This window comes from Periplaneta americana, chromosome 7, assembly GCF_040183065.1.
Source record: "Periplaneta americana isolate PAMFEO1 chromosome 7, P.americana_PAMFEO1_priV1, whole genome shotgun sequence".
NCBI lineage: Eukaryota > Metazoa > Arthropoda > Insecta > Blattodea > Blattidae > Periplaneta > Periplaneta americana.
Window position 1 is genome coordinate 105,188,599 of NC_091123.1, and position 21,541 is coordinate 105,210,139.

At 35.8% G+C, this 21,541-nt stretch overlaps 1 protein-coding gene across 11 annotated transcripts in view; it reads right to left on the reverse strand.

The window, feature by feature from the left end:
• The window catches only part of Pi3K68D (phosphatidylinositol-4-phosphate 3-kinase catalytic subunit Pi3K68D), a 987,208-nt gene extending 965,936 nt beyond the window's left edge, over positions 1–21,272 (reverse strand). For 3 of the 11 annotated variants that reach the window (XM_069831125.1, XM_069831121.1, XM_069831116.1), the window contains exon 1: positions 20,874–21,268. The gene's annotated coding sequence lies outside the window, so the exon portion shown is untranslated. Of the gene's footprint in view, positions 1–8,044; positions 8,089–20,873 lie in introns of all 11 variants that reach the window. The other 8 variants (XM_069831124.1, XM_069831120.1, XM_069831117.1 and 5 more) reach the window with 7 other exon arrangements.
• Positions 21,273–21,541: the final 269 nt, after the last annotated feature.

Sequence of the window (21,541 nt, forward strand, 5' to 3'; positions counted from 1 at the left end):
ACAACAATCATACATTTCAACTGCAGAGAGATGTTACATTTGTTCAGAACAACACAGACTGTACAAATGCCCAGACTTCCTCAAATTGAACCATAATGAAAAATTTAATTTAATCAAGAACAGTACACACTGCACCAACTGTCTGAGTCCATTACATATGTGGAAGTCGTGCAATTCAAAAAATGCATGTAAAATATGCAAGAAGTACCATCACACGTTGCTTCACCAAAAAGAAGAGAAACGGGCAATGACCAACCCAAGACAAGCAAACAACGCCATGACACAAAGCCCACACACTGACAATTCACAACAATTGTCGTATCACTCCCTTAGACGTGCTCCAAGAACTCGGGTACTTTTGAGTACAGTCTCAGTTAAAATCTAAGGCTGCTATTCATAGACATTTCGCAGCACGCGCTACGAGCATACTAAGCTAGCCCCGGCTATCGACTGGTTACTTGTACAGAATTCAAATCATATCTTATCGCTAACACTGGTTTATGAATACGAAGAACGCTGATCATCCACTGGAAACTCGCGCTAAAAATGTCTATGAATACGGCCGAAAGACTCTAATGGAGGATTTCATCATTTACGCACTGTATTAGACAGTGGCTCTCGAAGCAACTTCATCTCCGAGCAAGTGGTTCAACAGCTCAAGCTCAAGAAGAAAAGAACCACTACTGTATCCCTACAAGCATTTGGTGACCTGACTTCTGAAGCTGACTCATCGGTAAATGGACAAGTCCATTCGACAGTCAGTGACTGTAACTTCAATATGGATTGTATAGTACTACCCAGGATGACTGGCAAAATTCCTGCATCATACATTAACTATAAGGAGTGGAATATCCTGAACGAAGTCATCCTCGCTGGTCCAGATTTCCACCTGTCCCAGAGTACTCACTTGCTCATTGGAGCTCAGTTGTTCTTGTATTTAATGAAGGAGGGAAGGAAAACGTGACCAGGATATCCGGCTCTACAGAACACTCGCCTAGGATGGATTTTATGTGGGAAGTATCCGCAATTCAATGAAGAGAGAGACAAGAGACAAGAATCTAAATCATTCTTCGTTAGATCTGACCACAGCTTAGAAAATCAGATGCAGAAGTTTTGGACCCTAGAGGAAATAAGTCACATAACGTATTTGCCGGAACATAGGAAATGTGAAAAACACTTCAAGGATACTACTGTACGAGATGAAGACGGAAGATATATTGTAGAACTGCCTATGAGGAAGGAAATTAATCTTGGAAATTAGAAGGAGATTGCTCTTCAACGCTTTCATTTTCTAGAGAGGAAACTGCAAGCACGACCATGCCTTCATATAGAATATGTTGAGTTCATGAGAGAATATGAGAAACTAGGACATACGTTCGAAGTTCAGTCAAATTCTACACTACGAGAGCCGCAGTATTACATACCTCATCATGCTGTTCACAAACATTCAAGCAGCACAACCAAGACAAGAGTGGTTTTTGATGTTTCTGCAAAAACCGACAATGGCAGTTTGCTAAACGATATTTTAATGGTGGGACCAACTGTACAAGACAACTTATGCTCATTAATCATGTGATTCCATACACATAAAATAGCCTTCACAGCCGACGTAGAGAAGATGTACCGACAAATAAAGATACACTCAAAACATCAACCTCTGCAATGCATATTGTGGCGAGAAAACCCTCAGAATGAACTGAAGACTTACACTCTTACAACAGTCACCTACGGAACATCATCAGCAGCTTATTTGGCCATGCGATGTCTCCAACAGCTGGCAATAGATGAAGCAGCCAGATTCCCTCGAGCTGCTTCAGTCCTGCAACACGACTTCTATGTGGGTGATTGTATTTCAGGAGCTGATACTCTAGAAGCTCTAAGACTACGAATCGAACTCCAAAGACTTCTTCAACTTGGAGGATTCCCGCTAAGAAAGTGGTGCACGAATAGCCCAGAATTACTTGAGTCCATCCCGGAGAACTTAAGAGAGCACAAACACGCATTAACTGATAGTGACATTAGTATAGTCAAGACATTGGGTTCGACTTGGCATCCTTCAACTGATCAATTCAGAATCAACTGTGATTGAAATTCAAACGCAAGAGGATCCAGCTTCTCAAAACGTATGGTCTTATCCATCATATCATCGATATTTGACCCACTTGGACTGATAACTCCCGTTATTGCTTTCTTCAAGATATTCATGCAGCGTCTATGGCAAGAAGGTGCTGGATGGGATGATCAACTATTGGGGAGCTTACTTGATACCTGGAATGATCTTTATCAGCAAATACCTGCTCTTAACCATCTACAAATTCCACGATTGGTCCTCAGTGAAGGAATAGTGAAGAATATTCAGATACATGGCTTCTGCGACGCATCACAGAATGCCTACAGGGCTCCTGTATACGTAAGATCCGTGAACCGAGAAGGCGAGATCCTCACGTGGCTCCTTTGCGGAAAATCAAGAGTTGCACCTTTAAAGCAAATCTCGATTCCGCGTCTCGAGCTGTGTGGTGCCCTAACATTGGCTCGTCTAATCAAGAAAACACTTAGCGCAATACGCATAACACCTGACTTTGGACTGACTCAGAGATGGTACTGACATGGCTGCACACATGTCCCACAAAATGGAAAACATTTGTGGCAAACAGGGTAGCCGAGATTCAAGACATTGTACCAACTTCCTATTGGTACCATGTAAAGTCACAGGATAATCCCGCTGATCTTGCTTCAAGGGGGAGACAACCAAAGCTTCTACAAGACTGCGAACTATGGTGGGAAGGTCCCAACTGGCTACATCTAGATCCATCAAAATGGCCCTCACAAACAAGGTGCGATCCCTCAAGGATTCCCGACCAGAGAACTATAACAACACTTATTGTTATGCAACATGATGATTAATTTTTGAGTCACTTCTCATCCTTAAACCAACTACTCAAAACTGTTGGTTACTGTCTGAGATTCACTTCTAACTGCAGGAACACCCGCGGTGAGAGAAATACATTTCCATTGAAACCACAAGAGTTACGTAATGCCTTCAATGCTTGTCTTAAAATTGTGCAATCGGTCTCTTATCAAAGAGAAATAGAATGCCTGACACAAAACAAATCAGTCGATACGACCAGTAAATTGAAGAGTTTGAGCCCTATTTTGGACCAAAATGGCTACCTTCAAATTGGAGGAAGACTACAGAACTCACAAATTCCCTATGAAACCAAGCATCAACTTACACTTCCACCTCAACACCACCTCACGAAACTTTTAATTCTGAGTGAACATTTATGCTTGCTACACGCAGGACATCAACTACTTATCTCATCATTACGACAGAAATACTGGATACCTAGGATTCGTCAAGTTGTGAAGAAATACATTCATTCTTGCATCACATGCTTCGAACATCTTCAACAGCTCAACAGAAAATGGCAAATTTCCCTAAACCCAGAGTCACGCCCTCTAGACCTTTCTTGAATGTGGGGATAGATTATACTGGTCCATTCGTAATACGAATAGGCAATCAACGAAGCAAGAAGACAGGAAAGGCATATGTTGGAGTCTTCACATGTCTTGCAACTAGAGTTGTACACATGGAAGTCATATCTGACCTCTCAACGAATGCATTCATGGCGGCACTTCGTCGATACACATCACGTTGAGGTTGTCCTTGCAACATTTATAGCGACAATGGTACCAATTTCATCGGTGCGTCCAGAGAACTGAAAGAACTTCAGGAGTTCTTAAAGCACCAGGAGCAGGAAGGAGAGATTGAAGAAGGCGCAGGAAGATTATGTATTACCTGGCATTTTATCCCCCCATCTGTACCTCATTTTGGAGGTGCCTGGGAGTCCATGGTGAAAGCATTCAACTATTGGAATAACAGTACTCAGCTATGAGGAATTAACAACACTCTCCTCACAAATCGAAGCATGCTTGAACAGTCGCCCGCTATCCAGACTCAGTGACAATCCTAACAATACATCCTACCTCACTCCAGCCCATTTTTTAATTGGCGAACCTTTCACAGCTCTTCCCGACTATAACCTTGAACATTGTCCCATCAATAGTCTTTCCAGATGGAAACATATCCAAAAGATGACTCAAGACTTCTGGTGGATATGGCACAAGGACTACCTACACACACTACAACAGCGTCACAAGTGGACACAAGAACATCCCAACATACATCCTGGCGATCTTTGCTCATAAAGGATGACAACTTGCCCCCACTTCGATGAAGAAGAGGCTTGGTAGAAATGGTCCATCTCGGCGATGACGGTCTTGCCAGGGTGGCTACTGTCAAAACCAGTTCCAGTGTCATCATACGTCCTAGCAACAAATTGTGTTACCGAAACCTGACTAGTAGTGACTGTGAAACATAGTCAGAACATTGTATTAGACTTTCACTTCGACGTAACTGCTACACTAATTCCTGTAATTAATCCTTGCAAAAAGCTACTGCCTTTTGGTGTGGCGGTATGTTAGGTAAATTTCATCTTTAATTGTTGTTAGTGTCAACTTTTCATTATGAATTTGTAAATTGGCAACATTTGTTAATAAACTTAAGATAAGATGGCTGACAACCAACTAAGTTTCATTTCACATGTGTTGATAATGAATGTACTACTATAAGTAAGTTTTTAAATGGTTATGGGGGATCTTGAGTACCAGAAATAACGTTTCCAGCAGCACAACATAATTCGTTTGGTCCATTACTCCATTTTTGCGTTTCATTTTATCCATACCTATTTGAATATCATTAAAATGAGCATAATCGATATTTAAATTGTAATGGAATGTTACCATATTAACATGCGTATTAATTCTCGACTATGCTGTCTAGTTCTAGCAATACGCTCTCGTTGTTTGTTAATTCTCTGAGAACTTCCAGCACTGTTTTCTCTTTTTCAACCTTGGTAAGTTCGAACTCTCTTATTGGCAAGCTAATCAAAACGTTCAATATTAGTTTCTCTTGCTCAAACCACAGAAATGTTTGCATAGTTATTTCAAAAATGATTCTTCCGTTCTTCCTCATTCTTATTAAGTCTCCGAATTTTGTTTTGCTTTTGGGCAGAAGTGTTTCAGTTATAACTGAGACTTTTGTTTTGGCATTTTCAAGTACAGCACAGGCCTGCCTAACGTTAACGTATAAAATCTTTTCTTACAGAACACTCCCTGAAATTATTAATGTCCAACATATACTTATCCATTAAATGAACGAAACACAAATCAAATTCAAAACACACATGCACTACTGCTCCTCTAGCAGGCAGCGGAGTCTGAGTGCTGTATCCCATGATTCTCGGTAGAGCAAGACATAATCGCGTGGTGTCATCTACAGGTCATCTATAGGTCGACTGGCACGAAGGCCTAGCAACCCGTGGTAAACCATCTCCCGAACTCTCGACAGTTTATTTCAGTAAATATGTTAGAGTGGCTGTGTTGACATTAGATTGCGTGTTATTCTTCTGATTGTGTTAGTGTAGTGTTTAGATTAGCTCATTCACATAGCACTACATAAATTTAAAATTTACTGTCCAGATCAGCTTACTTAATACCCTAAGGGTGAAACCTAACCATTTTTCCCCCATTACTACATATACTAGTGGATTATCGTGATTTTCTAGTTTGATGGTTGAATTTTCTTTTACAAACTTCGTTTCGAATTTCGATACTGAGAAATATTACAACTGGTAGTGATTTTCTAAATGTTATGTTGGCAGCAGGAACAGCTGTTGTCGGCAGTGCAAATTCTGAAAATTCAAATTGTTCTACATTTCTGAGCTGATTACTGGAAGCTAGTGAAATTCCAACATACAAATAATTAATTAATATCAGTATTATATTAATATATAATATTTATTTTATATGTTGCGTTATGGTTACAATTCAAGATTATAGTCACATAAGTGTAAATAAATATAGAACTAACATATGGTGTGATACATGCACTTGGGTGATCGACAGAAAATGTGCACGGAGACTGTAATTATAACTAGAAAAGCAAAATTATTAGGAGTAAGTAAATATTCTTAAGCATACATTTCAAAGTGGCACTCAGTTTTTGGAGTTTGTACTAATCATTTCAAGTGATTAAACAAATACATTTTTAGGTTAGGTCTTGTGAATTATAAACTGTTTAGTCAAAGCAATGAAATTCATGTTGTCAGACAAAATACATTTAATATTAGAACATATTAATCTACTAATTTCCAACATAATGTGCGAGAGGTCCAGGAGGAAAAATATAGGCCTACTCTTTCACAAATTATTGAACTATTTAGAAAACACCTCCCAACATAAAGATGAGATGTAGTAAATAAGCAAGACATCGCTATTGTTAATAATACTACTACTATTATTATTATTATTATTATTATTATTATTATTATTGTACATGGCATTGTGAGTTTATCCTCTTTGGTCATATCTGATATTAGTTGGCAACACTGAAGAGACGGCCAAATTAGCCTTTTAGGAACTGCTCTTACGTGATCCTCACTATACATTAGAGCAAAGGATTTTCATAGTAGAGATTTATTAGGAAAGAGTGATTGCGGAAAGGTAAAAAGATGATTTGCAAGAAGATTTTCTAATGTTACTGTTCCACATGTCAACACTATATGCAACCTCGTTAAACATTTGGAGAAACTGAGTCAGTATTGAATAAAAGCAGCAAAAGATCACATTGTGTACTTACTGGTGGAAAAACTGGATGAAATATGAGAAAGATTGGAACACACCTCATGAAAACATCTCACGCAAAAAATTGGTGTCTCTATGAAACCATTAAAATTCTTAAATCCTTAAAAGATATCAGAGATGTGTTGCAGCAGAAGGTCATCAATCATTTCCAACACCTCTTATATTCAAGCTAAGTTCAGTAATAATAAAACTGCCGAGCATGCGTGAGACGATTTGCCGCATGTTGCATGGCCTTCGTGCCAGTTGCACGTCACCCGGTCGATCTACATTATGTAAGTGAATGCTCTCTAGTATATAGAACCTACAAAATGGGACACATTATTTATTAATGTCCATCCTACATAACAAGGTAACAGTTCTGTATAGTGCACAACACTTCATACTGAATAATTTTGTAGGCCACTCCGAATCTTGAACTCCACTCCTCTGAGCGTGAGATCTTATAATACTCATTCTGTTATGGTTTTTATGAGTAAAAACAATTAACAATAGGTATCTCAGACATAACGTCATATAATACCAGATGGAATTATAAAGTAATTACATAAATAAAATAAATCTATTTGGTTCAGAGACCATCAGTTTTTGGTGCAAGAATAATTCATTTAACATGTTTCTAAATTAGTCTTGAATACATTCCTTATTAAGCCACTCCAAAACAATATGAATATAGCATGGATTGTGTACAAAGATAATTTTTTGTGTTGGCCTCATTGCGCATCTTTGTTTACATAAATAAAAACACACTGAAGTTAACATGGTGCATAAATATTATTTTAAGAACCACAGGAAACAAATGTGGGTACATGATGAGCAAAAGAATGCCATTTCATGACAGTTTGTAAAATGACTTGGATAATAATCTAGGGAATTAACAGCTTCAAGGTAAAATACTAATTTTTACTCAATTTCTTTTTATTTTTGGTCCAGGTGAAATAGGCCTACTTGCCTTTTACGACAACATTCGTAAAAATACGATTATATTCCATGGACAAAAAATAAAATGTAGTAAAAGTAATATTTTACATGGATCAAATAAAGTTTAAATATACATTACTATAGCTCATCCAAATGTCCAAATATGTAATTAAGAAATAAAAATATGTACCATTATCTTATTGAATAATTAATACTTAATATGTATATGTCACGTGTACAATATATTTGTAAAATTATTCCATCCCTGACTATCATTGGTTCATAAATAAATACAACGCAAATCAGGCAAAAAAGTTTATTACCTTCTAATAGCATCAAATTTAACTACATATCACTCATCCATCATTAGTTTCGGCAGTATATCAAGTTTTCTGTGTGTAAGAGTCTGTTTTAATCATACCTTATTATGCATTTGAGCCCAGTCCTCGATTCATTCTGGAGCTTCTGTAACGACATAAAGCCTATGTCCATCTAAAGGAACTACACTTTCCAATGATGAAAGAACTATCCAAATCGATTAAATAGTTTCTTAAGATTGCCTCATACAAACACACAAATACTCCCTGTTTATAAAAATATTTAGTGTCTTATAAACACATTATGAATATCATTCATATAAAAATGGTTGTTAAATGAATATTAATCCAGTTGTTGTCCAAATCCACGTTAAATAAATGAAGAGTCATTTGTTTTATTTTTGTTGCTCGTATATTAACCTGAGATGGCAATGACATAAAAAGCACTGCTATTTTAAAACTCGTGTATCTTGTTAAATATCAGTCCTATCAAAATTTTGCATAGAATAAAACTTATCGGAAATTGTTTAAAAGCAACTTTTGTTATGTAACATTTTTTATGAAAATCAATAATAAGAGAGGTATTTCGATTTATTGAGGCTCCCTTATAACCCCCCTTTTAAATGAGGTATTTTGAATGGCATATAGCCTAAAATCTAAGTTAGAACGAACTTAATTTATATTCCAAATTCCATAGAAATCGGTTCAGCTATTATCGTGTGTAAAGGTAACAAACATCCAGACACCAGACAGACATACATGAGTCATTCCACATCAAATCACATGGCAACAAAACACGATTTTTTTTTATGAATTCCATGTCAAGGAGACATGTATTGTTTTATTTTCACAATTATTAATTATTTCTGTATTTCTATTTGAAATTATCCAAATTATGCATGCACTGATAGGCTCTCTTACAATTCTGTGTCTACATATAGTGAGATTTGGCGCATTTGAAAGACTAAATACAATACTTTAGGCCTATCACAAATAAATTTAAAATTTGGCCTAATTTTTTAATAATTTCTTTTTCAAAGCAAAATTACTTACATTAAATAGCCAAGTTAAACATCTGAAAAAAAAAATATATATACATATATATATATATATATATATATATATATTTTTTTTTTCTTCAGATTTTTAACTTGGCTATTTAATGTAGTAATTTTGTTTTGAAAAGAAATTATATATATACTTGTTCCCTGATGTATTATCTGTAAACTACTGCATTTAAAAATCTGGAATCTGCGTACATACATTTGGAACAATATATTTTCCAGAGGCATGCACGTGCTCTTGATCCCCAGCTAATGAACCGTTTGCAGCCATAGGCCTGTGTAGTACACTTGTGCTAGAAGACTGCATGCGAAAAGTTTTACGAAATTAAAAGAAAATGTACAACCTGAAAATTACATAGTTATTGCAGACTTTTCTGAAAGTTATTCTTTTGTAATACAAGATTCAGTGCAAGGTATGCATTGGAACAACTGCCAAGCCACAATACATCCTTTTGTAGTATATTTCAAAGAAGGTACAGAAATTTGTCACAAAAGTATTGTTGTCATCTCAGAAAGCATGAAACATGACACCGATTCCTTTCACTGTTTTCAATCCGAAGCAATCAATTTCTTAAAACAAGAATTCAACGATATGAAAAAAAAAAATACCTACTTTTCAATGGATCAAGTTTACAATACAAAAACAAAGAGAATTTTAAAAATACCTATGAAGACAATTATGAAATTAGCGCTGAATGGCACTTCTTTCCAATGTCTCATGGTAAAGGTCCATGTGATGGCATTGGAGAAAGACTGCTATTACACTATTAAAGTACTTTGATTAAAGATAGGATTTGGGGTATATTACAATACATAAAATGTTCTATAACATATTTTATCAAAGATAACCTAAAATTAGGAACAACAGCTCATGTAACACTTTTTTCCACAACAGTTAACACTGTTCTGAGGATTTGTTGATAGGGGTGAGCTCACCAGTAGTTGACCAGTTAAGAAACATTCGTTTCTTAAATCTCCATTTTATTTGTAGATAAAGTCACAAGGAAAAGATTTCTACAGTAAAAGAATAATAAAATGTTCACAAAAGCAATGGTGCTATTCAATATTTGTTTAAAGCAATGTAACATTATGAAATTTATTTTTAAACCAGCGGCTTACAAAAATACGAGTAGTTGACTGCAATGACCAGTTTTCGACCAGTAGTTGACCACTACTAAAACAAATTAGATATAGCTATTTTAACACAGATGATACACTTATATTCTATTACATAAAAATGCACTTACATTCTAACCAAGATGTTAACCTGTAAAACTGAAAATATGAATCCCATAAGTGTGTCTTATTTTTTATAGTTTTTCTGCGTTCAGAAAAAATACACTGCACTGTATCCTGAGATATAGTATCAGTATCTTTTTGTGCCGGCCACTTGAACACATTTTCAGCCACTTGTTGAGCAATTACATCAAAATCTTGTTCCTCTTTCTTTACCACTTTTCCCACAAAGTAAATGACAAGTTTTCCTCGCTATATATTTCACAATTCCCCAAGATCCGTATTTCATATAATTCTCATCACCACTGCTTTGATTCTTGCTATCTTCATCAGAAATATCCAAAGACATGTCATCAGAGTCCGATGATGAAGTCTGGAATTCTAGCTCAAACTCAGAGTTATCTGACCGAGAGACCTTTGGTTTTTTTTTTTTTTTTTTAAGAGGATTTTTGCTATCAGACCTTCATTGATTACTTCCGTTTCTTTTCTCTTGTCTTTTCCTTGCTTTGTTTTTCCTTTCTTCCTTCAGTATTTCTTTCTTTTTGTTAACATTTAAATCCTAATGATATTGTACCCACTTGTTACTCGTAATATCATGTGGTAAACTCATTTTTCTGCTGCATTTCCTCAGTCTGCATTTCTTCTCCATTTTGCTGTGCTTCTTCAACATTATTGTTTTTGACAAGTCAATATGGTACCATCAGCAGTGTTGTTAGAATTATTGGGTTGTATGCATCTTTCCCATAATTTTAACCAATTGTAGGAGAGTTCAGATGCCACGTCATCTCCAATTCATTTTTCATTAGCTGCAACAGTTCCGAATTCTTCAGTGCATCCAACTTTCATAGTCGATTCCAAATATTTCCCATTAAACTTAGCTGGTTTGAAGTTCATAATTCCATTTCCATCAACACACACAAACTCAAGACTCATACATTGAGAATAATCTAATGCATTTGTATCAAATGGAAAGGTGCCGCATTTACAGAAACCATTCTGGAGTGGCTCTTTCATCGAACATTCTCTTTATAGAGACTGACCAAAATTTGTTTTTTATACTGCACATCCTTAATACTCATATGGCAAATCCTCAACTGCATTTTTCCATAAAGTTTTTAAGAACTCAAATACAGAAATATCAGGAGGTTGTAGAATGTGTGTGTGTTGCATTTATAAGCAAGGCAAACAGAAGAATTTTATTTTCTGCACACAATTTGGTAACAATGGTGACCATCAATTTAGGAGGGGGCATTCTATCCTTCAGCTTATTTTTATTCATTTATTTTAGTAGGTTATTTTACTGCACTTTATCAACATCTTAGGTTATTTAGCGTCTGAATGAGATGAAGGTGATAATGCCGGTGAAATGAGTCCAGGGTCCAGCACCGAAAGTTACCCAGCATTTGCTCATATTGAGTTGAAGAAAAACCCCGGAAAAATCCTCAACAAGGTAACTTGCCCCAACCAGGAATCAAACCCGGGCCACCTGGTTTTGCGGCCAGACACTTAACCATTATTCCACAGGTGTGGACTCCAGCTTATTAGTCAGGCTGGAATGTAGTATTTCACATTTTCTTGCAATTTGCGGAATTGGAATAGAGTCATTTGAGCATCCTTAACTCCATTATTTTAGGATTAAGCCTATTTTATATATTTGAAGACATTTTTTCCATTTTTTGACCTAGCCATTATAAATAGTTGCACACATTTAGATTACATACAATCTACATAATTTACATAAAAAGACAGGAGCACATTTGCAAGTGATGGACAACTAAGTACTAGATACCACTTTATTTTAAACTGGTCCAGTAGTTGTCTGGTCTGGTCAACTACTGGTGCTTGATAAAAATTAAGAACTAGTTAATGACCACCCCCACTAATTACTCGCAAGAACTATAAAAACTGAAAATGTGTGTATACATAGTTCCTATAACTTATGTAGAAGGCAAAATATGCATTCATTCAATATACTATAATTATATTTCAGAGCTGTGTTCAGATTTCTGTACACCTGCTATAACACTTCTCTAATAGCAAGCACCATCTGAATCCATACTGCAAACACAAGCTTTGTTTCCCAAATTTCCTATTTTCTGTAATACCATAATTTCCTATTATACTGTTGTCAAATGAAACAGAGAGATGTTAAAGATTATATATAACTGAATAAATGTTTTGCAGTGTTGCCGGAATACTTATTTTTAATTAAAACATTCCCATCTGGTCAACTACTGGGCCCTGATCAATTACTGGTGAGTTCATTATTAGAGTTCTTTGATTAAAGATAGGATTTTGGGGTGTATTACAATACATAAAATCTTTTATAACATATTTTATCAAAGATAACCTAAAATTAAGAACAAAAGCTCATCTAACACTTTTTCCACAACAGTTAACACTGTTCCCAGGATTTGTTGATACTAATATTTACGCGTTAAGTTTATGATTAGTTGATACTAAGTAATATTTATGCATTTAGTTTATAACACCATGAATGAAGAACAATATTATGCCTGTTTAGCTGCAATTAGTTCAATTATTACGTAAGCATTTTACTGAAAACGAAACGCCTGTGGGTTAAATCATGGATTGCAAAACGTGGTAAGATAGGTATCCATCAGAACTTATTGAAAGAGCTACAATGGGAGGACTTGAAAACTTATACAAATTATTATTATTATTATTATATTATTATATTATTATATTATTATTATTATTATTATTATTATTATTATTATTATACAAATTATTTATTTACAACATTTACTTTCTTTCACACTCCAATATCATAATTTTTGTGGCAGCAACAGTCCAGTTCTGTCATATTTGTTGCAAGATATAGAAATCTTTTAAACCAAAGATAACAAGATGCACGTGCATTTTATAAAATATCTTTTATCAATGAAATTTTCATAAAAGAAAACCCATTATATTGCCTTATAGGCCTACTTTATAATATATATTTTATAAAAGATCTGTGTCAAAGGACTTTGATAGTGTAGTAGCAGCCGAACTGTTAAAAGACTTGCTAAAAGAGCCAGTCTACAACCCAGTCAAGGTCCTATAACAACACTAAAATAACTGTTTGATTGGGCACAAAAAACATTTCTAATGTGTCATTTATATTTTGTCCCCTGAATAAGAACAAAAAACCACACTGAAAATTTGCAGGCCAACATCACAATCTAAAACCAGTAACTGGTGCATTAAAATTACTCTCTTTCATTCCTTTGTCAATAACTGAAGCTTTATAAACCGATTTTCTTTCGAGATGTAGGTAGACAAGTGAAAATTTAAAGTGTAGTGTGAATGAAAATAGACGTTTAAAATGCAAAATGTACAAATATTTGAAGATATCATAATAAGTGAGTACAAGTGTAAGTTAGCAGTGTTTCCTCGAGTAACTTGATCCGTACTGGATGTAATGTTGCAACATTCACTGGATCCTCCAATGCCTATAAATCTCCCAGCGTGGGGTCAACGCTTCCCAACCACTGCTGCTCCACTGGTCTGCTACACATTGTTTTGTAAGTTATTAAATTTCCATTAAACTATTAGAGATCCCATTGTGATTTTTTCTGGAATTATTAAGAATACTTTAAGGCACTTAGCAGGCATTTTTTTTAGATTTTTAATATGGCTATTTCACATTGATATCTAACTTTTAAAAACTGAATCATAAAAAAAATATTTGTAATAATTATATTAAACTCAGTTAGAAAATATTTTGATCTCCATTACTGGTGATCGTCGTTGCACTACTTATTTGCGTCAACATTTAAGTATTGCAATTCAACGCAGAACAATGAGTGTTTTGGATACTCTTCCTGAGTCCAGCCCTTTGGATGAACTCTTCCTCTTGTAAAATTTATTTAGTATTCCGTATGTAGGCCTAAATATTTGTATGTAGATTATTTTGTTTCAGTGTAAACAGTCATTAACTAGTCTTTATAGAACAGGAGGGGTAACTTTAGTAGCAAAAGAACTAGCTAGATATAGAATAGACTTCGTGGGAGTACAAGAGATTAGGTTAGATGGGAATGGCATATCACAAATAGGAGATTACTTGTTGTATTATGGGGAAGGAAACAATAATCACCAATTAGGAACAGGATTCTTTGTTCATAAAAGAATAAAATCAGCAGTAAAAAAGGTCGAATTTATCAGTGACAGGTTATCATATTTAATACTTAAGAGTAGATGGTGCGACATCATAGTTATAAATGCTCACGCCCCTACAGAAGAGAAAGACGACCATATAAATGATAGCTTCTATGAGGAATTGGAACATACTTTTGATCAGTTCCCTAGATATCACATGAAAATTTTATTGGGGGATTTCAACGCTAAAGTAGGACGGGAGGATATTTTTAGACCAACTATTGGAAAAGAGAGACTATACGCAATTAGTAGTGACAATGGAGTTAGATTAGTCAACTTTGCCACATCGAAAAATTTAATTGTCAAAAGTACAACATTTCCCCATTAGGATATACATAAATATACTTGGACTTCTCCAGATGGATTGACACATAACCAAATAGAACACATCTTGATAGATAAACGGAGACATACTAGTATAGTAGATATTTGAACTTTCAGGGGTGCAGACTGTAATTCTGACCATTATTTGGTGATTGGAAAATTAAGAGAAAGATTATCAGTACCCAAGCGAGTAGAGCAACAAGTTAATATTACTAAATTCAATATTTTGAAATTAAAGGACGAGGAAGCGAAGCAAAATTATCAGGTCGAAATTTCGAATAGGTTTGCCACTTTAGAAAGTTCCGACGAAGTTCAGAAAGAATTAGATATTAATAGCGTGTGGGAAAATATCAGAGATAGTATCAAAATTGCAGCTGAGCAGAGCATAGGTTATTATGAAAATAAGAAAAAGAAACCGTGGTTTGATTAAGATTGTTGCATGGTAGTAGAAAGAAGGAAACAGGCAAAATTGAAATTCTTACAGGATCCAGTTGAGGAGAAGAGAGATAATTATTTCAATGAAAGACGGGAAGCAAGTCCTACACTTAGGAATAAAAAGAGAGGTTACTTGAAGGAAAAACTGAATGAGGTAGAAACAAATAGTAAGAATAAAAACATTCGAGATTTATATAAGGGTATAAAGGAATTTAAGAACGGATATCAGCCAAGGGTAAACGTGATCAAGGATGAGAATGGTGACTTGCTTGCAGACTCTCCATCAATCCTAAACAGATGGAAAAACTATTTTGCGCAACTACTAAATGTACATAGGCCAAATAGAAATGATCGGGACGAAATTGAAATACAAACTGCTGAGCCATTTATACCCAAACCCACACTTTCAGAAGTCGAAATTGCGATAGAAAATCTGAAAAAGTACAAGTCTCTAGGTATCGATCAAATTCCAGCAGAATTAATACAAGAGGGTGGAAGTGCATTACATAGCGAAATTTATATACTTGTACTTGCTCTTTGGGAAAAGGAAATTGTACCAGAACAATGGAAGGAGTCCATAATTGTACCTATTTTTAAAAAGGGGGACAAAACCAACTGTGGTAACTTTCGAGGAATATCACTTTTGTTGACGTCGTACAAAATTTTGTCCAATATTCTTTTGAGAAGATTAACTCCATACGTAGATGAAATTATTGGGGATCATCAGTGCGGTTTTCGGCGTAATAGATAGACTATTGATCAGATTTTTTGTATTCGACAGATAATGGAGAAAAAATGGGAGTATAAGGGTACAGTACATCAGTTATTCATAGATTTCAAAAAGGCATATGACTCGGTTAAGAGGGAAGTATTACATGATATTCTTATTGAATTTGGTATTCCCAAGAAACTAGTTCGATTAATTAAAATGTGTCTCAGTGAAACATACAGCAGAGTCCGTATAGGTCAGTTTCTATCTGATGCTTTTCCAATTCACTGCGGGCTAAAGCAGGGAGATGCACTATCACCTTTACTTTTTAACTTCGCTCTAGAATATGCCATTAGGAAAGTTCAGGATAACAAGCAGGGTTTGGAATTGAACGGGTTACATCAGCTTCTTGTCTATGCGGATGACATGAATATGTTAGGAGAAAATACGCAAACGATTAGGGAAAACACGGAAATTTTACTTGAAGCAAGTAAAGCGATCGGTTTGGAAGTAAATCCCGAAAAGACAAAGCATATGATTATGTCTCGTGACCAGAATATTGTACAAAATGGAAATATAAAAACTGGAGATTTATCCTTCGAAGAGGTGGAAAAATTCAAATATCTTGGAGCAACAGTAACAAATATAAATGACATTCGGGAGGAAATTAAACGCAGAATAAATATGGGAAATGCATGTTATTATTCGGTTGAGAAGCTCTTATCATCCAGTCTGCTGTCCAAAAATCTGAAAGTTAGAATTTATAAAACAGTTATATTACCGGTTCTTCTGCAAGGTTGTGAAACTTCGAATCTCACTCTGAGAGAGGAACATAGGTTAAGGGTGTTTGAGAATAAGGTGCTTAGGAAAATATTTGGGGCTAAGCGGGATGAAGTTACAGGAGAATGGAGAAAGTTACACAACATAGAACTGCACGCATTGTATTCTTCACCTGACATAATTAGGAACTTAAAATCCAGACGTTTGAGATGGGCAGGGCATGTAGCACGTATGGGCGAATCCAGAAATGCATATAGAGTGTTAGTTGGGAGACCGGAGAGAAAAAGACCTTTAGGGAGGCCGAGACGTAGATGGGAGGATAATATTAAATTTGAGGATTTGAGGGAGGTGGGGTATGATGATAGAGACTTCATTAATCTTGCACAGGATAGGGACCGCTGGCGGGCTTATGTGAGGGCGGCAATGAACCTTCAGGTTTCTTAAAAGCCATTTGTAAGTAGTAAACAGTCATTGTTGTTTCTGGTAATTAAATCTGTATTTCTTAATAAAATTATAAAAAAATAACAAAAGACGATTATTTAAGTTATTAAATGCATTTTTCAAAAAAATGTTTAACATCAGTATCATCAGAAATATGATGCTTGAAATGTTGCATTGTGCGACATTTTTAACAAATTTTAACATACAATATTTTAAAAACATGTGGACTTAGGTGAAAATAAAATTACACTTGTTGATTTATTAGATCCATAGAGTTGGTAAAAAATATTATAAATGCAATCATAAATACGAAGGTCAAAATATGTACAATTTTGTGTGATTTGAAGTGGAATGACTCGTAGGCCAGTTTCTATCTGACGCTTTTCCAATTCACTGTGGGCAAAAGCAAGGAGATGCATTACCACTTTTACTTTTTAACTTTGCTCTAGAATATGCTATTAGGGAATTCCAGATAACAGAGAGGGTTTGGAATTGAGAAAATCCACAAATTAGGGAAAACACGGGAATTTTACTTGGAGCAAGTAAAGAGATAGGTTTGGAAATAAATCCCGAAAAAACAAAGTAGGCCTATATGATTATGTATCATGACCAAGAACATAATACGAAATGGATTATATAAAAATTGGAAAATTTATCCTTTGAAGAGGTGGAAAAGTTCAAATATCTTTGAGCAACAGTAACAAATATAAATGACACTTGGGAGGAAATTGAATGCAGAATAGATATGGGAAAAGGCTGTTATTCGGTTGAGAAGCTTTTGTCATCTAGTCTGCTCTCAAAAAAGCTGAAAGTTAGAATTTACAAAACAGTTACATTAGGCCTACCGGTTGTTCTGCATGGTTGTGAAACTTGGACTCTCACTTTGAGAGAGGAACAGAGGTTGAGGGTATTCGAGAATAAGGTCCTCAGGAAAATATCTGGGGCTAAGAGGGAGGAAGTTACAGGAGAACGAGAAAGTTACACAACATAGAATTGCACACATTGTATTTTTCACCTGACATAATTAGACGTTTGAGATGAGCAGGGCATGCAGCATGTATGGGCAAATCCAGAAATACATACAGAGTGTTAGTTGGGAGGCCAGAGGGGAAAAAGACCTTTGGGGGCCGAGATGTAGATGGGAGGATAATATTAAAATGGATTTGAGGGAGGTAGAATATAATGGTAGAGACTGAATTAACTTGCTCAGGATAGGGACTGATGGTGAGCTTATGTAAGGGCAGCAATGAACCTCCGGGTTCCTTAAAAGCATGTGTAAGTTGTAAGATGTTGTCAGCATAATGGCCGACGTGGAAACGAAGTTACAATATAGGAATTTCGTGTCTATATCATTGTGCTTCACTGTATTCCAGTGGTAATTGGAATTAATACAAGTTTTGCGTTCTTTACATTAGGTAGACTACATCACATTGCATTTTTTATGTCTCTCTCTACATTCCTTTCCTTCACTAGAAACCACAACGTCTGCACTTCCATTACTACCACGCACGTGGTCAATGTAGAGTATCCACCGCCCACTGAACGAATATTGGTTAAACGAGCGTTGAGCGACTTCTGCCGATTTTGGAATAGACACCGACGCACTTAGGTTAGGTTAGTTTAGGCTTTTATTATCCAGTCAAGATGTTTTGGATTAGTGTAAAACTGGCGTATGTCTCCTATAGTGGGCGGGACATAAGTAACATTCACCAAAATCCTTTCTTGAAATCCATCTGCGCAAGAATCCCTTTCAAATTCGACCATTTTCACTTCCAACATGACAAGAACTATTAACACTCGTTTCTTGGTTGCTTCCTCTGCTTCAGAAACCTCGCTATGCCACTGAATGCTACTCTTTGCTCAAAATGGATTAAATTTTTTTTTTTTTTTTTTTTTCAATTTTCTCCGAGAAAATGATTTTCGGCAAATATTACTTATGTCCTAGCCACTAAAGAACTTGATAAAATACCTTGAAAATGCCTTGGATTTGTAGTATTGATTAGTAGAAATTGATGGGATCACTGGGAGAGCTGTAAGCCCACCCGACCCGCCCTAAATACGTACCTTACTTATATACGAAAATCGTTGTGCGGGAACGAAGAATACGGCCATATTTCGTTAATGTAACATAGTAATAATACTACACAAATAATCAAATCTAACCTAATCTGTCCACACCTTTGGAGTAACAGTTAGCACGTCTGGCCGCGAAACCAGGTTCGATTCCTGGTCAGGGCAAGTTATCTGGTTGAGGTTTTTTCTGGGGTTTTCCCTTAACCAAATATGAGCAAATGCTGGGTAACTTTCGGTGTTGGACTCCTGACTCATTTCACAGGCATTATCATCTTCAACTCAGACGCTAAATAACCTAAGATGTTGATAAAGCGTTGTAAAATAACCTACTATAAAAAAACCTAAAATGTCACATAATACAGACCTAACCTAACCTGTCATGTAATATTACACACCTGTAGTAACATTAATTACATTTAAGTATAATTTCGTTTTCGTGTATTTGCCGACCCTGCCACTCGCGTCGGTTGCTATCTAGTGGAAGTGGATCGTACTAATTCCAGGAAGAAAATATGGCGACTTTCACAATAATTATATTTTACATGTTTCGTGAAATATTAACTGTGTTAGCCTAGTGTAGTAATAATTCTATAGGCCTATAGGTTATAGTACAATAAGAACTGAAATGTGTTATGGTTGTGATAAAAGTATTGAAAATTGGTTTATAGCGCCACCTTGGCAGTGATAAAAGTGTGCAATATTCGTCCAGTGGCTGGTGGATACTCTATATTGACCTGATTTTCTATGTGCAATTCCAGAACTTGATCGAAGTAACATCTCCCCTTCCAGAAAATAATATTCAGTCAAGAAAATGTTTTCTTCTGTGAAATTCTTGTAAAAAGGTAAAGGTATCCCCGTAACATGCCATGAAGGCACTTGGGGGGCATGGAGGTAGAGCCCCATGCTTTCCATGACCTCGGCACTAGAATGAGGTGGTGTGGTCGGCACCACGCTCTGACTGCCTTTTACCCCCGGGAAAGACCCGGTACTCAATTTTATAGGAGGCTGAGTGAACCTCGGGGCCGTTCTGAAAGTTTGGCAACGAGAAAAAAAACTTCAACGGGACTTGCCAGGAATTTATTGCAAAATTAGGATCAAAACCTGCTTAAAAAATTCAATCTTCTGAAAAATCAGCAGTTTAAGTAGTAGTTAAGTAAAATGAGCATTTTAATGTGTAAATATAATGTACCGTAGTCTACATTTTAATATTTAAGTGGTAGTTAAGTAGAATGAATATTTTAATGCGTAAATAGAATGTACATTTTAATTTTTAGGGTGTGTAAAAACAGGAGTCGTGTAAGTGAATAGCAAACTAACAAAAATGTTAAAGGTAATTTTTTTCATATATAGCTTACAACGATAACTGACAAACTTTCACAAATGTTCAACTTTATATTAGAATATATCCCTGTATTTCTTTCATTTTTCTTACTTCCAGTATTACTCTTATAGCCTAATTAATTGAGAGTTGTACGTTAACGTCAAATCTAATTAAAACATCTTTCAGTATCACCTTACACCATACTGCGAAATTAAACACTTGAGTATTCGATAACATTGACATAAAAATCATCTTTTCAACTCTGTTAGTACTAAAATGATGCCTTTAACCTAATACTATTTTGTTCCCAAATATATACTTATACGTAATTCTTTTTTCGTCCAATACTTTAGTTCTATCTGCATAATAAATTGAATACAACGTACCTTACTGCATTTTTGACATCCTGACAGAGTATATCTTGTGAATTAATACACTACTTCATTTTCCTCTCTCTTCATAACGAACGAATTCACCACCTCGCCAACAACACTAACCCACCGCACCATTGTGGTCACAGATAACACATACCGTGCGTAGCGCTGCAGCAAGACCGTTCCTTTATTACATTTGCTTCACCGTCGCTGCAGCAGCGCTGTAGCAACCATGCAGCAAATCAAAACTTCGCTTTACGAGTTTTCTGCACGATCCATCATGGCGGAATGCATGTTTTGGTCTTTTGCAACGTTTATTATTGTTAAAATCGTCTAAACAATTCCATGTCATTATAATGGAAGCCGAAACTATTTAACATGTTCGGTTCTTTTAAGGTTAAATTTATTACTGCTTTAATGGAAGCCAATATTACTTGTGAAGCGCTTAAAAAAAAAACGCACGGACAGTCTCAAGCTACGGTTTGGCTACGACGATCATCGCTGGCGTTCTTCGCTGGGATTCTGTTCCGTTGATATGAATGTGCCTGGTTTCTCGGCGATGAACGTCAACGAACATCGCTGGGCTCGACGAACATCGTCGGCGTTTGCCTTGGAGGCAAAAAGCTGGCGATGATCGCCGAGAAACCAATTGTAAAATTACAGTAGGTCATGAATTAAAT